Here is a 20,500-nt window from a genome sequence, read left to right as displayed (position 1 = left end):
TGTAATTTTACTTCCTGTACAAGTTGTTTTTCAGTCTAAAGATGTCCTGCTCAGTAAGTGTTCACCTCCAAATCCCGTTTTTCATAAAACATTTAACTGAGTCAACAAAAAGCTGCAAGTCTGGAAAGTAATTTTCCACCTTGACTGCCCTCAAACCCTTGGTAACCTGCAAAAACTTCCTGATTTTCAGGAAAGCATAGCGCCCTCCCGTGTCCATCCGTGTATGAGGGGAGGAACCTAACTCACAATCACTTTCTTGTGTTCTCATCAGACAAAGAGGAGGCAAAGAGGATGGCTTTTTATCTTTTGAAGCCCTTTCACTTTTAAATTTTCCTCTCTACGCTCAGTCGGCTTCCTTTTATTTATTTATTTTAATTTATATCTGATTTTTCCCCTTTTTCTCCAAATTTAGTGGTCAATCCGTCCCTATTTCAGTTCAAACACCCACCCCCGTACTGCATGCGTTCGCCAACTGCATCTCTCCGGCCGGCAGTCTCGAAGGAGACACCTCCCCACTTTGGTGACAAGGCGAATCCAGGCCGAACCACTGCTTTTTCCGACACACACAGAGACGCGTTCATGTGACGAACACAAGCCGACTCCGCCCCCCTCCCGCTGCTTCATCGAGTTCGGCCATAGTCGGATCTGACGAGACCGAGGCGCGAACCCGGGCCCCCAGTAGACAACTGCATCAGCACAAAGCCGATACTTAGACCGCTATACCACCACGGACCCCGAGTCGGCTTCCTTTTAATGGACTTTTTGATTTTATTTTACCATCCGGCATCATCTCTGCCTCTTCCTCAAGTACAGACTCTGCCACTCTAACAGCAGTCTGCTGTATTTGCGTCCTCCGACCTCAATTCATATCTCGCCCAGCCAATTTGCTATGATCCCTGTTCTCACCGTTTTCATTTTCCGTTTTATTCAGCTCAACCTCCCCTACCTGCTCATTCTGGCCATCAGCTTTGACCTGCCCAAGTTCTGTTACCTTCTCAGTGTGATCAGCTTTTTTAAACTGCTCTATCTGCACACCTCCCTCCCCTGCCTGCTCAGTCCATCCATTTTCCTTATGTTCCCCAGCCTCGGTCTCTTTCTGTTTCACCACCTGGTCTACTTCTGCCCCTCGCTTCCCGGCCTCCTGTCTGCCCTGTACGGACTCGACAGCGCCGTCTCCAGCCGGTATCTTGCAAGCTCCTTCTCCAAAGCTGCATTTCTCATGAACGGGGGAGCATTAGAAATGGCGATTCTCTTGACTGGATTAACCAGCGGCAGAACGGGAGTCAACCTGTCCTTAATCATCACACCACTTTCCACCACCTGGTTGGCTTCATCAAGACTATCAAGAAACATGGCCACAGCACTGTCCATTCTGGGTAAACCATACCCCACACGTTCGCGTTCGCCTACCGCGAGGTAGCACTCCTCCACCGAGCAATTAGCCACCGGAGCCACTTTAATCGCATGCCGGCGTGTCAATTTCTCAAACGCCGCTCCTCCACCTCCCACAGCGGCCATATTGCCCCGCTCGGCCGGTAGCACCGCTACCGAAAATAAAACTACCACCAAAAACAACTAACTAAAAATAAACAACAACGAAACCACAGAAAGCACGTGAAAAGGACAAGACAAAAAAGTCCAAGTTTTAGAAACTCGCTCACACCGAAGCAACACGCTGCTACTCCGTACACTCACCCGCACTTCCGCTCAGAGAGAGCGAGAGGGATGGGGAGATACTGGTCAGTTGTTCCACAAGCCTCTGAGAAGAGCCTAACTAAAAGCTTTTCCATTTGGCAGAAACTGTAACAATCTCCTGGAAAAAAACCCCTAAAAGTGAAATCTGCAATCAATGTGGGCATTTCAGTCTTACTTTATTTCTAGGAGAGTCTATTTTATACAACACGCAAAAAAAAATGCACCAAAGAGCTTTTCTTTTTTTTCCTTTTTTTGTGTGTGGGGGGTGGGGTGTTGCTTTTATATTTCTGTCATTTCTGTTCCTTCTACAATACCGTTCAAACGACCTGTGCATCTCTGAAAGGCAATCAATTGCAGGGAAAAAGGAGAGCGCGCGGGCGCGAGATAGTACGGGGGGGGGGGGGTAATGTCAGTTATTAACCTGGAAAGCCTGTTACAAAACAGCAGCTTAGCTCCTCAAAGAGACGGGACGATAATAAGGGAGTGTATGTGTACTTCCTTGAGAAAGAAACAAAGAAAGACAGAAAAATGTAGAGGAAGAGTACAACTGGGAGGAGGTGAAAGGAAAAGAAAAGGCAAGTGAGGTGGAAAGTGTGTATTTTAAACCCCTAATGGCTTGGAGGAGAAGCAATATAGTTGTTCTGAGGAGTGAATTATATGGATTTGAAATATAATGACAGAGAAGTGCAATCTGTCCAAAATCAGTTTCAACCTTCCCCCCACCCAAAATAAAAAGAAGAAGGAAAAAAGGAGATTCAGCCTTCTCAGAATGTGAGTACTTATTAGATTTGTCTTCAATCTCGCTTTCACTTGTATTTGTGATACCTCACTTGCCGTGAAGGAAACATGAAGATTAGTCCATGGGCCAGACGATATTTCGGTACACTCAAGGTGGCAAAACTTACTTATAATTTTTGAAAGGATCCATGTCTGTAGATGATATTTTGGTATGATAACCATTCCTGAGTGGCAGCTGTATCACAGTTATCAGCTCATGAAGTTAACCACCCGCTAAACTAAATTGCATTTTAGACGCTGGTGCATATCCTGGTTTAGCCTCATGGTCAGGACATTTTTCAATGTTCTATAATATTGTCTTTGGTATCATTTTAAAGGGGACCTTCTTAGCTTTCATTCAAGCCCTGTTGTGGATATTTCTCACAAATAGAGGTCACTTGAGCTCTTCAACCCATCAATAACACACATCTTTCTGCAATTTTCGCCTAAGCTATATACTTTCTTTTAGCCCTGTGGCATCTAGGAATATCAGGGACACAAAACACAAAAACTGGAATACTCACAGGACTGTAAAGATTCAGAAAATGTATAATATACCCATACTATTTCATTGTGTGAGGTGATTGTGAGCCTTAAATGAGAACTAGACCAAAGCCAGTTAGGTCACAAACTGGTCTCTATACATTTGTTTAAATACACAATCAAAATACATGTTAAAAAGGAATACCATAGTGAGGTAATGAGCTATTCTAATATTTTAAACAACATTGACATTTACATATACTTAGTCAGTGATACATGTAATCCCATATCATTAGTGGGTATATGTAATGGTAATGGGTATATGTGAATATGGTTACATTATTGTTATCAAGCTCTGGGTAACCAAGTCCAGAATCAACATCCTGTGCATCAATAGACTACTACCACAGTAACACCATCAGAATCATCACACTGCCATTCATCAAACTGCTCGTTTCTCTCATCATCTGACTCCCCAAGTTCAAAGTCCAGTTCTGGACCATCCTGCTGTTTTTGGTTACTGCAGGTCTGTAACCTGCACATGTCTGTGCATGGAAGTCCATTTGACAGGCACATGCAGCTTGGCATTTTGCATGAATGCACACACTTGCATGTTAGCATTTCCAAGACCACATCTGGTGCAGGTGGGGAGCGCATCCAGTAAATGGCCAGCTTGCCTTCATCGTCTGTCCATCCATAGTCAGTAGGGCTTGGCACCACAGGGTTAGCCTGCAGACAGCACTTCCATATTGCTGCCTGATAGTTGGCTCGTTGAACATGCATAAAGAGACAGTCTCTACATGGTGGCAGCTGGCTGGACTCAACCTCTCCCCTTTTGGTGCAGAAGAGCTGGTAACGCAGTTTGTTCACCTCAGCAGTGCTGCTATTAGCAACATACATCCGACAGGTGAACTGCTCAATTTTCTGGAACAGCTCATCACTCACATTCCATGTCTGTCCCAGTTGACTAAAAGTCTCTTGGCAGGAAGTGTGCTTTCTCACTATCTTCAGGGCATTCAGCTTCCCTCGACCAGCGAATGCACTGACAGTGTCGCAGCCTGTGAAGGCATGTAAGCCAATTAGGCTGTCACAGATGCTGTCTCCAAGTGAACTTGCCAGTTTGGTGATGTCGACAAACCGTGTGCGGTTCAGAGTCCCACACTTCTGGTAGATGGGACAGGTGATGTCCTTCTGGAAGCCAAGACAAAGCACCATGACATCAGTGTCCTCAGCTGTGATGATAACTGACTTTGAGCCCGCATTTGCTGCATGCAATGCATGCAGGAGCAGACGGGTGTCAGCTTCTTCATGTGTGGAGTGCAGTTCTGCTGCTTCCTCACACCCATCTTCTGTCAACTTGTAGCAGGTTTCCTCACAGGTCATGTACAACACCTTGCCATGCAGCATAGCTCTGTATCGTGGGAGTTTCCACTCTTCCACCAGAAACTTGATGAGACTGGTCTTGTTGGAGGAACTGCACAGAAATTTTCTCCACTGCTGGACGTGGTGTCCCCCTGCAAGATTCTTGTACTGGAGAGTGATGTCTCCACCCCGGTTCAGTCGTTCAGCATCTTTGATTGAAGTCTGGTGATAGACATCAAAAACAACATCAATCCTCCCACTCTGTGCTCCCTCATGGAGGACCTGGGTCAAGGCTGACTCTGCCACCTGTGCAAAGGTTTTGTTGTTGCCATTCATTTTTTGGACCAGGCTCATCCCTTCAATGATGGAAGTAGATGGGATTGGGATGTCTTCTGCAGGAGATACATTCTTTTCAAGCTCTCTGGCAAGTGCAGCCTTGTTTGTTTTTCGTAAGGACCCATCAGCATTTGCCAGTGCCCATGGTAGTGGGCCCAATGGGTAGGCAAGGACATCCTTCAGATTCACCTTCCTGCTTTCAGCCACCAGGATCATGTGACTGAAAAGGTTTCTATCTGCCTTCAGAACCACATCCTGTGCTTTCTTTCGGTGAGCTTGTTTTGAGCTGACATTGGAGAATGTTTTCAGACTTTGCTTGGTCATCTTGTCGTGGAATTTCACAGGTGGTGGGTCTGCATCTAACCTTGTTTGCTGGAATGCTTGGTAGGCCTCTTCGCCTTTCTCAAGAGCTCTCAAGAGATCTATGGTCACATCAGGTGGAGCCATGTTGCCAGTGGAGAGGCTAACCAAATCAATCTCATCAGGGGACATAGGGTTGAGCCAGTTATTCTCCATAAGGTCCATGAGAGACTGGACATCTGCTTCATCTCTCTTGATCCTTGGACTCTGTAGATCTGGATGAGACCATTTGCACCTGCCTTGACCTGTCAGGTCTCTCAGCTGTCTGAGGTACATGCTTCTATACTCAGCTGTGAGATAATATTTGGTCACAGCTCCTGGCTTCAAGCTGAATCCCTTTGTCCCTCCAGCTGTTTGGGTGTCTTTGTTCCCCGTTTCTTCTATAGCTTGGTCAACAGGGATTCGGCCAAAGGGATTGGTGGAGCTCAGTTGGACTGAGAAGCCTCCTTCCATGAATTCTGTGTACACATCTGGGTGTGTGATGGGCAGCTCAGACATCTGGGCGTAGTAGTAGGGGAGGTAGCGTGCATAATTCATCCTGTCATAAGCAAAGCACCATGGGATCATTGCTCGAATGCTAGCCAAGTGTAGCATCCAGTCTCCCTCTCTGGATGCTCGGATGAGCCCCAACAAGATTTCAACCATGTCCAAATAGGACATCCAGAAGTTCGAGAGGCTGCCGTTTCCACCTCTAAGGAACTCACGGTAGACTTCAAATAGATCCATGATGCGTGTACAAGAGCTGTTCTCGAGGACCTCCTTCAAAGCATGTTGTGAGACTTCTTTCCCAAGGCTGTCAATGGTCTTCAGTGTCTCATTCAGGTGAACCATGTCATTCCTGTGAGTTTCTTCCAACCAGGACAGGAAACCATTCAAGGTCAGTCGCATGAGAGCCTCATACAGGAGCTTGTGTAGTCGCACTGCCCTGTTGTACTTGCGGCCATCCATAACACCAGCAACTGAGCCTTCTGCAATCATGCCAGACTCAATGCAGAAGTCTTTGAGTCCACCATCTTGGAAACGCTTTCCTATTATTGCCAGCAGTGTGCAGATGGTGTGGAATACCCCAAGCCTAACGATGATATCATGGAACTTGTCATGGTGTTTCCATGTGATCTCGACAGCCTTCGCATACAGGGCTTGGTCAAAGACACAGACAATCTTCCTCAGGCCTAAGCACTGCATGATGCTCAGTGACTGGTTAAGCACCTCGTTGACAGTAGACATTTGTGTCGCTGGAGCATTGATGGTAGGCAGATAGCCTATATTGTCGGGGATGACCGTCATCTCTCCTCGAGTCAGGATGTTGAAGCCTGTCCAGCTGCTGACTGACTGTTCTTCTTGTTGTGACATGCGTGCTAGGATCCAAAGAAGGTTTTTCTCTCTGGCAAGCTTAGTATTGGCTGCAGTATCGGCATCTGACTTTTTGCTTTGTGGTGGACCTACCCGTTGTCCAGCATTGTAAGTTGGTAACATTGGTGGGGGTCCATCAATGCTTCTCTTCTTTGTTTTGGGAACAGTGGGCATGGGTTGGACAGGAAGTGGGTTGACTGGCTTTGCTTGCACAGCAATCCCATTGACTCTGTGAGATGTTCCCTCACCACTGACAGTTTCTTCAAGACGGTCGATATTGTCCCAGGCTAAAGTTGTGAATATGCCAGGATGGATGTTAGCTGGAAGGGCAATGCCACTCCCTGATGATGAGAGTTTCTGGAGACACAGGGCAGTGTTGATCTCTTCCATCTGGGAATAGGACACACTGTGACCAAGTCGGTTGAGGATGTTTATCAACTCTACATTTCCTGTCAACGATTTGACACTGAATGGCAGAACAATGTGCTTGGAAGGCTTGGTATTTCCACATGTCACTGCATATACTATGTCATGGCCAAATGACTGCAGAAGGCACTGCACTCTCTGGGATGCATGATCAGGATCATTTGAGCCTGTGAGTAGAGAGTACAGGAGGATAATGAGCGACTCTGGAATGGTAGGACATTCTGCTTCTGGTTTGACTTCAGGCGGCCAGGTTTGAGGAACATCTTGACTTTTAATGTCTGCTCTCAATTTGATGGCTGCTTTGGCTATAACATCTTGTGCACTGACACTTTTCAGGGTCTGCAGCTCCCTTTTGAGAGACTGATTTTCTTTGGCAAGTTCCCTCATGGACAAGTTATCGGGATAGAGGAGGAATTTTCCTTTCTCATCAGGGAATATCTGCAAGGCTCCAGCAAACTCACTCTCCAGGTTTCGCCTTATGTGCTTCTTGGTTGATTCCTTGACTTGGGCAATGCCTTGGGAGTTCATTGAAGCTACCAGTCTAGAAGAGAGATCAGTCATTGTCATCACTTGAGGATTGCCAAAAAGCTCCATCCTGATGAAGAGGAACAGCTCATTGTATGCCTTATTCACAGCAGCTTCATACTGGGCTGCAGCATCATCATCTTCATTGCTGGCAACCTCTCCTTTGGAAACCTCTTCTTTGGTGTAAAGTCTATAGCATGACCTGTGGTAGTGCCCTTCAGCTGCTACAAGGTCTCTACTCACAATGGCAAGGATTCTGCTGTCCCTTTTCTTTGTGGCTGCACTCCTGATCTTTGCATCAGCTCGCAGTTCTCGACACTGCACCAGTACTTCTCTCGTATTCTGTCTCTTGGAATATTTGCTGTTTTTCTGACAAAATATGCACTCTGCATCATAAGTCCTAGATGTACTTGGAGCATGTCGAGCTACTCTCTTAGATCGTTTCTCTTCAGCAGAGACACAACTTTTCTTTTCTTTTGCAAGGAGGCCATCAAGAATTTGCTTCATAGTGAAGATACTGCGACACTTTCTGTGGTAGTAGATTGCTGGAATCTGTCCCTCAGGAATGTCTTTTGCCAGTTTCAAAACTGGTGCATGATTTCGTATCTGAGCTGCCCTGAGCAGAGTTCTCCATGAGTCGACACTTTGTAGTGAAACCAGCTTATCTGTATCATCAGAACAGTGGATAATGCACTCCACCCGTGGGCGCTTTGGTATTGGGTAAAAACTTGCTTGTTCACCAGTGGCCATATTCAGTCAGTTTTCACCTGCCACATACAAACAAATACATGTAACTTAGGTGTATGAACACTACTAAAACAAAGTTTACTTTGCTTCACCAGCGTCATATTACCATTATTTATCTTACATAGCCACAAATAGATACATTACCTAGTTGCTATGCAACAGCTGTATTTTGTCCACATGAGGCCGCTAAAATCAACACAAGATGAAAGTTCCTCGTAGCCACTTTAACTAATCATATTAACATATACATTAAAAGAACATGCTAACATTATGGGAAATTAGCTTAGAATCTTCTCCAGAGTGAGACAAGAAGATAGATACCAGTTTCCTCTATATGTGTTTAGTAGAAAGCTATCTGGCTGCACGTTAGCCTAGCTTAGCACAATGAATGGAAGTACACAGTACTGGTTATCCTTGGTTGTTGGCCAACTAAGAACTGTCCCAGAGTTTAAGCTAGGCTAATCAGTACCAGGGGTGTTGAAATGCTATATTTGTAAAAACCTGGGCAAATACACAATCGTGAGAGGCACAGAAACAGGTTTCCTGAAAGAAAAATGAAATAGCTGCTCATTTGGAAAGGTTATCATGTATTATTTTACTTCTGTTAGTGTACCAAATAAAATGGCACCAGTGAAGTTGTGTCACCTTGGGTGATATCGATATCTGGTCTGACCCACGGACTAACTGGCTTTGGTCTAGTTAGTTTCTTAGTAATAATGCCCTTCTAATTTAAGGTTCACAATCACCTCACACAATGAAATAGTATGGGTATATTATACATTTCCTGAATCTTTACAGTCCTGTGAGTATTCCAGTTTTTGTGTTTTGTGTCCCTGATATTCCTAGATGCCACAGGGCTAAAAGAAAGTATATAGTTTAGGCGAACATTGCAGAAAGATGTGTGTTATTGACGGGTTGAAGAGCTCAAGTGACCTCTATATTTGTGAGAAATATCCACAACAGGGCTTGAATGAAAGCTAAGAAGGTCCCCTTTAAAATGATACCAAAGACAATATTATAGAACATTGAAAAATGTCCTGACCATGAGGCTAAACCAGGATATGCACCAGCGTCTAAAATGCAATTTACTTTAGGGGGTGGTTAACTTCATGAGCTGATAACTGTGATACAGCTGCCACTCAGGAATGGTTATCATACCAAAATATCATCTACAAACATGGATCCTTTCAAAAATTATAAGTAAGTTTTGCCACCTTGAGTGTACCGAAATAGGAAATTTTGGGCTCTGGCCCATGGACTAGATGTGGAGTTTTCTACTGATAACGGCTGTCCGTCCAGGGGCCTATCTATTGAGAAAGCCAACTCACAGGCGTACCTTCTCACCCATCTGTCCATCCAACAAAACAATTTAAATTTGGATATGTAAACAGCAAAGTGTCAGCACTAAACCACAGGCTTGGACTCAAAACGCAGACTCAAGTCTCAGTTCACAAAAATCAGTCCTTTTAATCGGAAAGAGGTCGGTACACAGGTGATCTGATAAAAAGGCAGCAGTGTCCAAATCGGCAGGGTCGAAAAGGCAAAAATAGGTCATGAAACTATAGGGCAAAAGAAACTCGCACAAGGGAAAAAATGCTCGAACGCTGTCACAAGGAACAAGACGAACTGGGACAGAAGCAAGAGAACACTAATATCGCGTTCAGACCAAGCACCAGGGTTAAACCCTTCTTTTGTCAATTCATACCAAGCCAGTCAACACGGGTTCAACCCGGGTCATGACCATTCAGAATGGGCGGGGTGGACAACACGTCATATTCAGTGGTCAATTCTTGCACTGCACAGAGGCGACAGCACAACAAACGAGGACGAGCAAGAACAATCATGGACAATGCTGAAATTCTTCAAATTTTGTCTTTACTTGGATTCGTTGTCCTCACGCAGTCACCAGAGAATGGACTAAATACGTTGCTGATGGAGGTGAACAAAATTCAAGCTGTGCTAAGAGCGAGACGAACAGCATTCATGGCCGAAAGTAATAGACGTCGCCGCGAGTACCTCAGAAGAAGAAGAGCTTTTATAATGTCTTCGATGGCGACTGTTGTTTCCCTTGGTACCACAACAAACCGACGAATGTGGGTCCGGGACCGAAGCCATGGACAAGCTTTCTGGGAATCAGTTCAGCGTTTCGACAACGAACAATAGATGGCACATTTTCGCATGTCCCGCATGACATTCGACATTTTACTTTAACTGGTCGGCCCAGCACTGCAATGTCACAAAACCAACTACCGTGAAGCCATTGATCCACGGCGCAGACGAGCCATTGTGTTATGGTGGTTTGCAACACCCGGGGAGTACCGCAGCATCGCCTGTTTGTTTGGAGTTGGTGTTTCAACTGCCTTCAGTTTGTTTGTGATCTGTTTTTGGGATCGCCGGACGCCTCTCTGGTGCAGCAGCCTTGTTAGGTTCGCGTACACAACGTTGTCCCTCACCGTCCCGGTCATCTGCCTGTTGATCTCTTCCTCACCACGCACCGCGAGGAGCTCCCGCACTTCGAAATCTTGCCATTTCTCCAGGTTGCTTTAATCCACGTTCACCAACAATGTATTTGAAAAAAACAATCCCGCCAGCGTCGCACCGTTTGTTTATGGACAACGGCAACCTATAATTGCGTCACTGCTGTGCGTCCCCATTCGTAACCAATAGATTCATTTGTCGAAAAAGACGCCAAGATGGCTGCCGAGTAAGTCGTGGTTGCGGAGCTCCTGCACAATAAACGATTTATCTGGTGAAAAACGAAGAAGTTGTCGTTTAAATAACTTTAACAACCGGAAGAACTTCTTCAACGACTGAAAGCAGCTTAATGTCGAGTCGAGACAGGAAAAGATCGCAAAAGAGCAAAGTCCCCTCGCCTGCGGTCCACTCGGGTAACATGCTTATATCATCATGCCATGATTACGCTCGCTCCGTAGAACCAGTAACGGTCACTATGGCAGAAGAAGAATTTCCTCCGCTACCTGTGACTCCATGCAAGTCCCCTACTGCAAAAAAAAGCTCTTTATGAGACTAAAGAGTCCACATCCCAAGATAACGCCGTCATCTCCATACTCTCCAAACTCATAAATGAGCGAGCTGACTCTATTGAAAGGCTGGTGAGTGAAAACTCTAAGAAAATCGACGAAAATACACTGACGATAGAAGGGATGAAAAAACCGTAGACTTTGCATGCAGTGAAGTAAAAGACACACAGAAGAAAGTGTCAAATGTTGAAGCTCGTCTTAAAGAGGAAGAGCGCAAAGCTGTCAGTCTTCAAACACGTGTGCGCGAGCTGGAGTCCTACTCAAGACGGTGGAACCTGAAGCTTTATGGCGTTGCTGAAAACTCAACCGAAAATGTGAAAGAAAAAGCTTTAGAGGTTTGCCAGAATATCTTTCCAGAGGAAAAGAACAAGCTCTCCGATGTTATCAATGTTGGCAATCGTCTTGGAAAACCATCACAAAGCCGCTCCACTCCAAGAGCCATCATCATCCGATTCTCCCTGAGGTCCTACAGAGATGCTGTGTGGAAGTCAGCAAAAAATCATTCTTTCCTGCGTGACAACAGGCTTCGTTTTGCTGAAGATCTCTCTCAACTCGTCAGGGAGGCCAGACTGAAGATGTGGCCCATGGTGCAGAAGGCATGAAGTGAGGGGAAACCTGCATATTATGTAGGTGCACGAGCCTTCATCAATGGACAGGAAATTACCTGAGGTAAACATGACTGATTTCAACTGAGTCTTTTTCATGGCTTGCAGGTCCAACAAAGTTCAGTCTCCTGACTCTCTAAACTGGTATGCTGTTAGACTTTTCATCACAGGGAGAACTGAGCCTACTTGAACTCTCATTTAATTTGCATTCTTTTCTTACAATATTTCTTACAATGTTTTATCCTACTGATTATTTTATAGACAACAGCTTGAAAAACTAAGTGGTTTAAAATATGTAGGACACCCTTATTTTGCTCAATTTATATTATATTGTCACCTACTATGTTGACTGCTCCAAGTGCAACTAATGCTCAGCGTACCAGGTCATACCTACTTGTTCAGTATTATTTCGTAAGTTTTCTTATCTTAAGAATTTCTTTGTCTATAGTTTCCCTAAACGCCAGGGGGTTAAGGAATGTTACAAAACGTAAAGCATTATTTTTATTTTCGAAACAGTTTGATACAGATTTTTGTTTCTGTCAAGAATCTCACTCAATCGCAAGTGATGTGAATTTTTGGAGAGCCCAATGGGGTAACGATTTATGGTTTTCTCACAGCTCAGAAAGATCAGCGGGTGTCTTAACCATGAAAAATAGATATAACGGTGACATCCTACACACAGACACAGATCCTAAAGGACATTTTATCTGTCAAATTTTCAGTTATGATAAAATTGTTTTGATTATTGTTAATGTGTATGGATACAACTCTAATTTAGAAAATTCTCAATTATTTACTGTCATAGAGAATAGACTTAAACATTGGCTCACTAAATTTCCAAATTCCCAAATAATAATTGGAGGAGACTTTAATGTAACTTTGAATCCACTTATAGATAGATGGCCACCTACACAAGATAACAGAAACAATTTTATTAAATCTTTTATAGAAAGATATGATTTAGTCGACATATGGAGAGTCAAATCTCCAGATACGGTAACGTTCACTTGGAAGAACAAAGGAAACACAAGGCTTTCTCGTTTAGATTTTTGGTTAGTTTCCAAACATTTTAATGAACAAGATATCACAGTAAATGTTATCCCTTGCCCCTTAAGTGATCATAAGGCTATCTACATATCAATTAATCTGTTTCCCTCTGATAAAAGCTGCAAAGCCAAATATTGGAAATTGAACAACTCTCTTCTTAAATATGAGGAAGTTAAAATGAAAATTTCACAATTGATAAAGCTTTACTTTGATAGGCAAAAATAAATCATTCAGATTAAACTGGGAGCTATTTAAGTATGAATCAGCGAAATATTTTAGGACTTACGCAAGTAATTTTGCCAAAGTTAGGAAATTAGAAGAACAGAACATTATCACAGATATTTCTTTACTCTCTCAAATTTCACCAGACGCCTTAACAAAAGAAGACAAAATTAAATTGTATGAGTCACAAGAGAAATTTGATGTGATCTATAAAAGAAGGGCAGAAGGAGCGTTTATTAGATCGCGGGCACAGTGGCTAGAAAAGGGTGAACAGAACTCTGCATATTTTTTCAAACTAGAAAAATATCGTGCAAAAATTACCATTAATGAACTAAAAATTAATGATAATATAACAGATGACCCAAAACGAATATCTGATTTTTGTTCTTTTTATAAAAACCTGTACACATCTGAATACTCTGAAGATAATACTCAAACGTTCCTGAATTCACTACAGCATACCTCTCGACTTAAAGACTCTGAAAGAGATCTTTGTGATCTCCCCTTATCACTAACAGAGGTTAGTAACTGTATTAATTCTTTAAAGGATAACAAATCTCCGGGAACAGATGGCTTATCTTCTGAATTCTATAAATTGTTTTCACAGCAGATGGCACCATTTCTCCTACAAGTGTTTAATGAAAGCCTATCATCCAGTTGTTTACCTGCAAGTATGACTCAAGGTTTAATTACATTAATTCCTAAACCACACAAAGATCTGCTTTATATTGACAACTGGCGCCCAATCTCTTTTGTAAATAATGACTATAAAATATTGGCCATGATTCTTGCTCATTTAAATCTTTAAAAATGTGAATTATTAGCTATCAAAGATTGTTGTGTTGATTCAATTTCCAATATTCAAGTTAAAAATTCGGTTACTTATTTAGGTATCATTATAGATAAAAATGAATCCCAAAGATGTAACACTAACTTCCATCCAATAATTAACAAAACTAAACAAAAATTCAATCTGTGGCTCTTACGTGACTTATCTTTAAGGGGCCGAATTCTCCTCTCAAAGGCTGAAGGAATATCAAGATTAACATACGTATGCTGTACTGTCATTAGGTATAGATAGTCATATATGCAAAACAAGATAAAATATTATTTGATTTTATATGGAAAAACCGCACCCATTATCTTAGGAAATCTGTTCTGATGCGCGAATACAATAATGGTGGCTTTAATTTTTTAGACTTTTCCACACTAAATTACACCTTTAAAATAAATTGGATCAGACGTTACCTTATATGTCAATCTTCTCTTTGGAATTTCATTCCCCATTTTGTCTTTTCTTCAATTGGTGGTCTTAAATTTTTTGCTTCTATGTAACTATAACATTAACAAAATTCCCCTCAAACTTTCTTCGTTCCACAAACAAATGTTACTGGCATGGTGTCTAATTTACAAACAACTTTTCTCCTCACAGGTTTATTTGGAATAATAGATATTTGCTGTATAAAAACAAATCGATCTTTTTCAAACAGATTCCCTGTTACACCTAAAGAATTTTCTATCGTTTTTGTTGCTGTTCCCGCTGGTATCGTTTCAATTTTCAAAGGTGTTAACGTGAATGTTAATCTCCCTATATCATCAGATGTAACTGAAACAACTGTTGGGAAAGCATACTTTTCATGGAACACCAAGAACAAAAAAGATTATTTGTCAAATGTTTCAACAAGATATTAGCTCACCTCTCTGCCTTATCTTATTGGTCTGCCTTTGTTGGTGAAAAAAATTGTTTGGGAAAAAAATTGGCTTTTACCTCATAAGTTCCTCTTGACTAATAAAGTAAAAGAAATATCGTTCAAAATTATTCATAGATTCTATCCAACTAATCAATATTTGCAGAGACTTAAGGACATAGATGTGAGTTGCTCTCTCTGTGGTTTAATGAAACATTGGTTCATTTATGTTGGTCTTGCCCACACACTAAACTGTGGAGTAGGTTGTCTCGTTTGATTATTGATCATATTTACCCCCATTACACCCTGAGTTGGAAAAATGTATTGTTTGGATATACTGAATTTGATAGTAACCTCGATTCTCAGTATTATTTAATCAATTTGCTAATTATCTTAAAATTTTATATTCACAGATCTAAATTCTCTAGCAAGAAACCTAATTTTCCTGAGCTGTCTGCGTATATCAAACAATATATTTCATCAATATCCGACAGTGAAAATAAAAAAAGCTGTAAAAACATATGCGTGCACTTTATGATTTACAAAATATTTAGTTATGTAATATGTTTTACTTCATACAATCCCCCTGGCATATTTATGTTAATATATGTGTTAATGTTGTATACATTTGATAATGTGACTATTGTTGACTGACATTGTTGTATACTATTTTTGTACACTTTTGTTTATAAAGTTCTTTAAAAAAAAGATTAATTTGTCCCGAGCGGAGACAAGATGGCGGACTGAGCGGTGTGATGCGGCTGCTGGGAAAAAATGGCCCCAAAATGGTCACAGAAAATGGATGAGTATGTGGACACGAGGTGCCAATACCAGGGGTCAAGCTGGCAGCTGCATCAGTGAAGATGGTTGTGAAGGAGGAGGAGTGTGTGGTGGAAAAGGTTCTGGATCGACGTGTGGTAGAAGGCAGAGTGGAGTTCCTATTAAAATGGAAAGACTTCCCAGATGAGTGCAACACATGGGAGACGGAGCATAATCTGGACTGTCCCAACCTGGTTGGAGAGTTCATGCAAAAAGACAAAAAGGAGGGCAAGAAGAAATCCCCCAAGGACACCTCCATGGAGTCTGAGAAGAAAGGGAGACGGAGGAAGAACTCTGACGGCGCTGACCTTGTACCGACCAAGAAGACAAATGTGAAGTGTCCGCAGGTCATCATCTCCTTCTGTGAGGAGCGCCTAATCTGAACCCACTGAGGAGGAGGAGAAGAAAGACTAGAGGGGTGGGGTATGAGGGGGGGCGTCTGATGCTTGTAAATGTTTGTCTGGCTGGTAAATTAGTCTCGTCTAGCGGTCCCAGTAAACAGCCATCATATTGAGGCACCGTTTTGTTTTGAATGTCGACTGGTAAAATGGGGATGGCGTACAGCCTCCCATATTTCCTTATGTGAATATAAAGGAGTTTATAATGAACAGGTCTAGCTATAACAGGGCAGTTAAAATGCCACTATAACGTGTAATTTGTTTCGTTTTCTTTTTCTGTTCCCTCTGTCATGGTTAAAGTTTTGGCTACACAAAACAGCTAGCCTCTCACTAAAACCAATGGCGCTGCTAGCTAGCTTCTTATGTTGTGACAAGTGCCCCGTTTGGAAACCAACAGACTCGTATGTTTGCCAGTCTGAGCAGTCATTAAAGAGCATTTAACTTAAAAAAAAAAAAAAAAGATTCATTTGTCCGGCCCCGGGTGCTGCAAATTCACACCGAAGTCAACCCGTGTCCGACCCACCTCTGGACCCGGGTCGCCAAGCGGGGTCGGACAACCCGGGTTATCCCTTTCATACACAAAATCAACCCTGGTCGGAGCTTGGTCTGAAAGGGGTATTACACTATATACCAGGGGTCAGAAACCTTTTTGACTGGGAGAGCCATAAAAGCCAAATATTTCTAAATATATTTCACTGAGAGCCATATAGTATTTTTAACGTATAATAAATTAAATATGTCTTACTTTTAATGCGACTTCTGGTGCTGCATGGTGCGTATCGAAGTGCCGCTTTATATTTGATCATCGATGCATTTTATCATTGCATATGAGACATACCGCAGATCCTGCTCTCTCCACAAATGCAAATTCCATCTTTTCCCTTACAAGGGTTGAAGCGGATAAACCAGGTGGCTATCTGATCAAATTGATTTCTTCACCTTTACAATGACCCGGACATGCTCGCGAGCCATTGGTTCCCGACCCGACCTACGGGTGACCCGTGACATTTATCTTCAAAACTAATTTCTGTTTACTTTAAAATGACACAGTATTATTAAGAAATATCACAAGTATTTTAAAATCAGTTCCAAACTGATTTTTTTTTCCAACTCAAAATTGTCTGGGAGCCATATGCCGTCACCGGAAGAGCCATATATGGCTCGCGACCCATAGGTTCCCGACCGCTGCTATATACTCTGGAGGGGAGACAATGAGATACAGGTGCAACACATTAGGGCAAGGCAGGTAATCACAGGAGCGAAGGAAGTAAAAGGACCTTAAATGACACAAGAAGTGAGTAACAAAATAAAACGTACAAGACAAAGACCACTGGGAGAAACAAAATATAACTATCCAGACGAGGTGTGACAGTACCCCCCCCCCCCACGGCCGGCTCCAGACGGCCGATGGTCGCCAGGGTGGGGCCCGATGGAAGTCTTGGATGAGGGAGGGGTCCAGGATGTTGCTGGGCGAGACCCAGGAACGTTCCTCCGGGCCGTATCCCTCCCTGTCGACCAGGTATTGGGAGCCCCGACGCCGGACCGCCAGGAGCTTGCGGACCGTCAAGTACAGCTCACCAGTGCCCTCACCTTCACTGGCGAGCCCGGTCTTTTAACGGGCAGAAGGCGATTAAGTGGCCCAGTTGGTCACAGCAGATGCAGTGACCCTCTGAAACTTGTCGCTGCCGTTCCTCTGGGGTCAGGTGGGTTCAGCCAAGCTGCATAGGTCCCTCCGTGTCTGGGGGAGGCACTGATAGTCAGCAGGAGGAGTGCGTCGCCAGGAAGAAGAAGAAGAGTCGCTGCTGACCTGTCGCCTCCGCTGGAGCGGCAGGGTCTGGTTCTCTCACACAGACGCTTGTCAATCTTTATAGCCAGGGCTATAAGGGAATCCAGCTCTGCAGGTAGGTCCACGGGGGCTAATATCAAGAAATGCATCAAACAAGCCTGGCTGGTTCCAATCACTCACTGCTGCTAGAGTGCGGAACTCTATGGCGTAATCAGAGACCCTCTTCTTACCCTGTCCAGGGGCTGTCTGCTGGAAGATCTGGGTGAAGGTCTTGGAGAACAGCGACAGTGAATTGCAAACAGGTGATTTCCGACTCCACTCTGCCGTCGCCCAGGTCTCCGCTCTCCCAGTCAGGTGAGAAGTAATGTATGCCATCTTTGAGCGGTCAGAGGGGAAGGCAGCAGCCTGAAGCTAAAAATGCAAATCACACTGGGTTAGAAAAGCTCTGCAGTCACCTGTGTCTCCGGAGAAACACTCTGGTCTGGAAAGGTGGAGAGGCAGGGACGGAGTGGCGGGCGCAGGAGAAGCAGCATCGGACCCAGAATCCGGAGGTGCCGATAAGCCAGAGCCTGGCGGGTTCTGCATCTTCCGCATTTGGTCAAAGAGATGGTTGAGCTGGGTTCCGAAAACTGCCAAGGCTGTCAGCTCCTTGACTTCATGGCGAAGAAGACTGATCTGTTCATCTTGACTCTGGATCTTGTGAACCTGTGCCCAGAGCACAGACCGTACTGTATCCGAGTCCGCTGAGTCCATGTTATGGCCAGTTCGTACTATCAGCACTGAACCACAGGCTTGGACTCAAAACGCAGACTCAGTCTCAGTTCACAAAAATCAGTCCTTTTAATCGGAAAGAGGTCGGCACACAAGTGATCAGATAACAAGGCAACAGTGTCCAAATCGGCAGGCGAAAGGCAGGGTCGAAAAGGCAAAAAAACAGGTCAGGAAACTATAGGGTTAAAGAAACTCACACAAGAGGAAGAACGCTGTCACAAGGAACAAGACGAACTGACACAGAAGGAAGGGAACACTAAGATTATATACTCTGGAGGAAGGGAGACAATGAGACACAGGTGCAACACATTAGGGCAGGTAATGGCTATCGGACAGTCACGCTTCGCCGGAAGTGATCTCACCGGGCTGGACCCGACTGCGTTACTATGGAAACTTCAAACGCGTTCCCTCTCATGCTAGGCTAGTTAGCAAAACACTCCCATTACTAGCAAACAGTCAGAAATAACGTTAACGTTACTGGTAACACTAACAATGGAGAGCAACGCTGGTTACTCCCAGCGTTTCAATTCATATTGCTCATTTGAGTCTAATCTTAGACAGTATGAAGTTGACACCACATCAAAGTTCATAGTCCAAAGGAAGGACAAAGATTTTGGTGTTTACCATACGATTACTGGTGAGTTTGCGGTCACTTGTTTTAGTACGGACGTTAACGTTAGCTAGCTAGCGTTAGCTAACGTTAGTAGCGTAAAGTTAGTAGTAAACGTTATCGATAGCTAGCTAAAGTTGTAACTTAACTTAAATTTGCCCGTAACGTTAACGCTGTCATGTTTTCCTAGTTGTCCGTAGCGTTAACGTAACGCTGGTTAACGTTTCCTGGTCAATTACCTACACAGGAGGACTATTATCATCCTGTTGCACCGGCGCTAACGTTATATATGTGCTGGAAAAGTATTACGTTAACGTTATTTAAGGCTAGTAGAAGTAGATGTTGACAACAACAGACCAGCTAACTAATGTCATCTGCTAATATTAATGTTACAGAGCCCCGGCCTGCTTGTTATCATGTCCATTGGGAGAGCAAGCATATCCCCTTCGATGGTACCCCGTACATTGTGGTAGGGAGGAAAGGGTATGACTGTCACCAGGGTCCAGACAGGCATGAAAGGCACAAGAGTCGACAACAAGAACTGGTTAGGGTTGCCACCTTGAGTTTGTCCAGAATCAGATCTGCTTTAGAAGGCTATAATATTTCCACTATTTCTCAACCTGGGTCCTATTTTTTTTCTATATCTTTATCTAGCTACATGTGGTTTTGTCTTTATTTGATGCCTTCAATAACTAGCCAGGCTAATAATAATCTAATATCAAAATAAAAGTGCTGTTCAACCTCTGCTGGTAAAACCAGGAATAGCAGCTATACTCAAAATTTGTATTGACAGCATTTACAGAATAGCAGCTATTGAAACAAGCTTAGTGTGGGAAGAACTTCAGTCAGTTTGGCTGGTCCATAACTCCCGACAGGAGCTATTTCAAAAATTAAAAATGTCACCACTCATTTAATGTCAGGAAATAGGGCCCAGGTTGAAAAATAGTGGACATTTCCTTTAATCTTTTTAGTCAAGTCCTTGAAATAAACCTGAAAGTTGTCAGTTCACATCCAAATGCCCCACCCTAGTGTTCCCCATGTTATTTGTGTGCCATTTTTACAATGGAACTGGACAGGGTGTCAAATCCTTATGAAATCAATCATGTGATGTGAAAAGTTTTAGTAGTGTTATGTTCTGCTTATTTTCTAGCTGAATGACCACACGGACCACTTAGGTCTACATAAAGAGAGGAGACGCCTAGTCCAGGACACAAAAAAGCTTGGGTGCCCAGCTGCCATCCTTGTGGTTCATGTCACCAGATTTCCTGAATACAAGGTATTTTCTCATTGAGTTCTGCTAACTTTAATCAGTTATTTCCCCAAACATGTCTCCATTGGATCGTATTTTGTGTTTGAGATTGATGAGGATTCTCCTAAATTGAGGAGGAAGAAGGCAGGAGAACTAAAGGTGGCCTTAGCAACCAACCAACCTGTAGTTCAGGAACAACA

At 43.4% G+C, this 20,500-nt stretch overlaps 1 protein-coding gene and 1 pseudogene across 2 annotated transcripts in view; one reads left to right on the top strand and one right to left on the bottom strand.

Annotated features, from left to right (window-relative positions):
• Positions 1-20,500, bottom strand: part of pard3bb (par-3 family cell polarity regulator beta b) — a 520,416-nt gene that overhangs the window by 245,089 nt on the left and 254,827 nt on the right. The gene's annotated exons all lie outside the window — the stretch shown is intronic.
• LOC130120952 (chromobox protein homolog 1-like) lies at positions 15,531-15,900 on the top strand (annotated as a pseudogene).

This window comes from Lampris incognitus, chromosome 11, assembly GCF_029633865.1.
Source record: "Lampris incognitus isolate fLamInc1 chromosome 11, fLamInc1.hap2, whole genome shotgun sequence".
Classification (NCBI taxonomy): Eukaryota; Metazoa; Chordata; class Actinopteri; order Lampriformes; family Lampridae; genus Lampris; species Lampris incognitus.
Note: the sequence above shows the minus strand (reverse complement) of the source record. Positions and strands in the feature narration are given on the sequence as shown.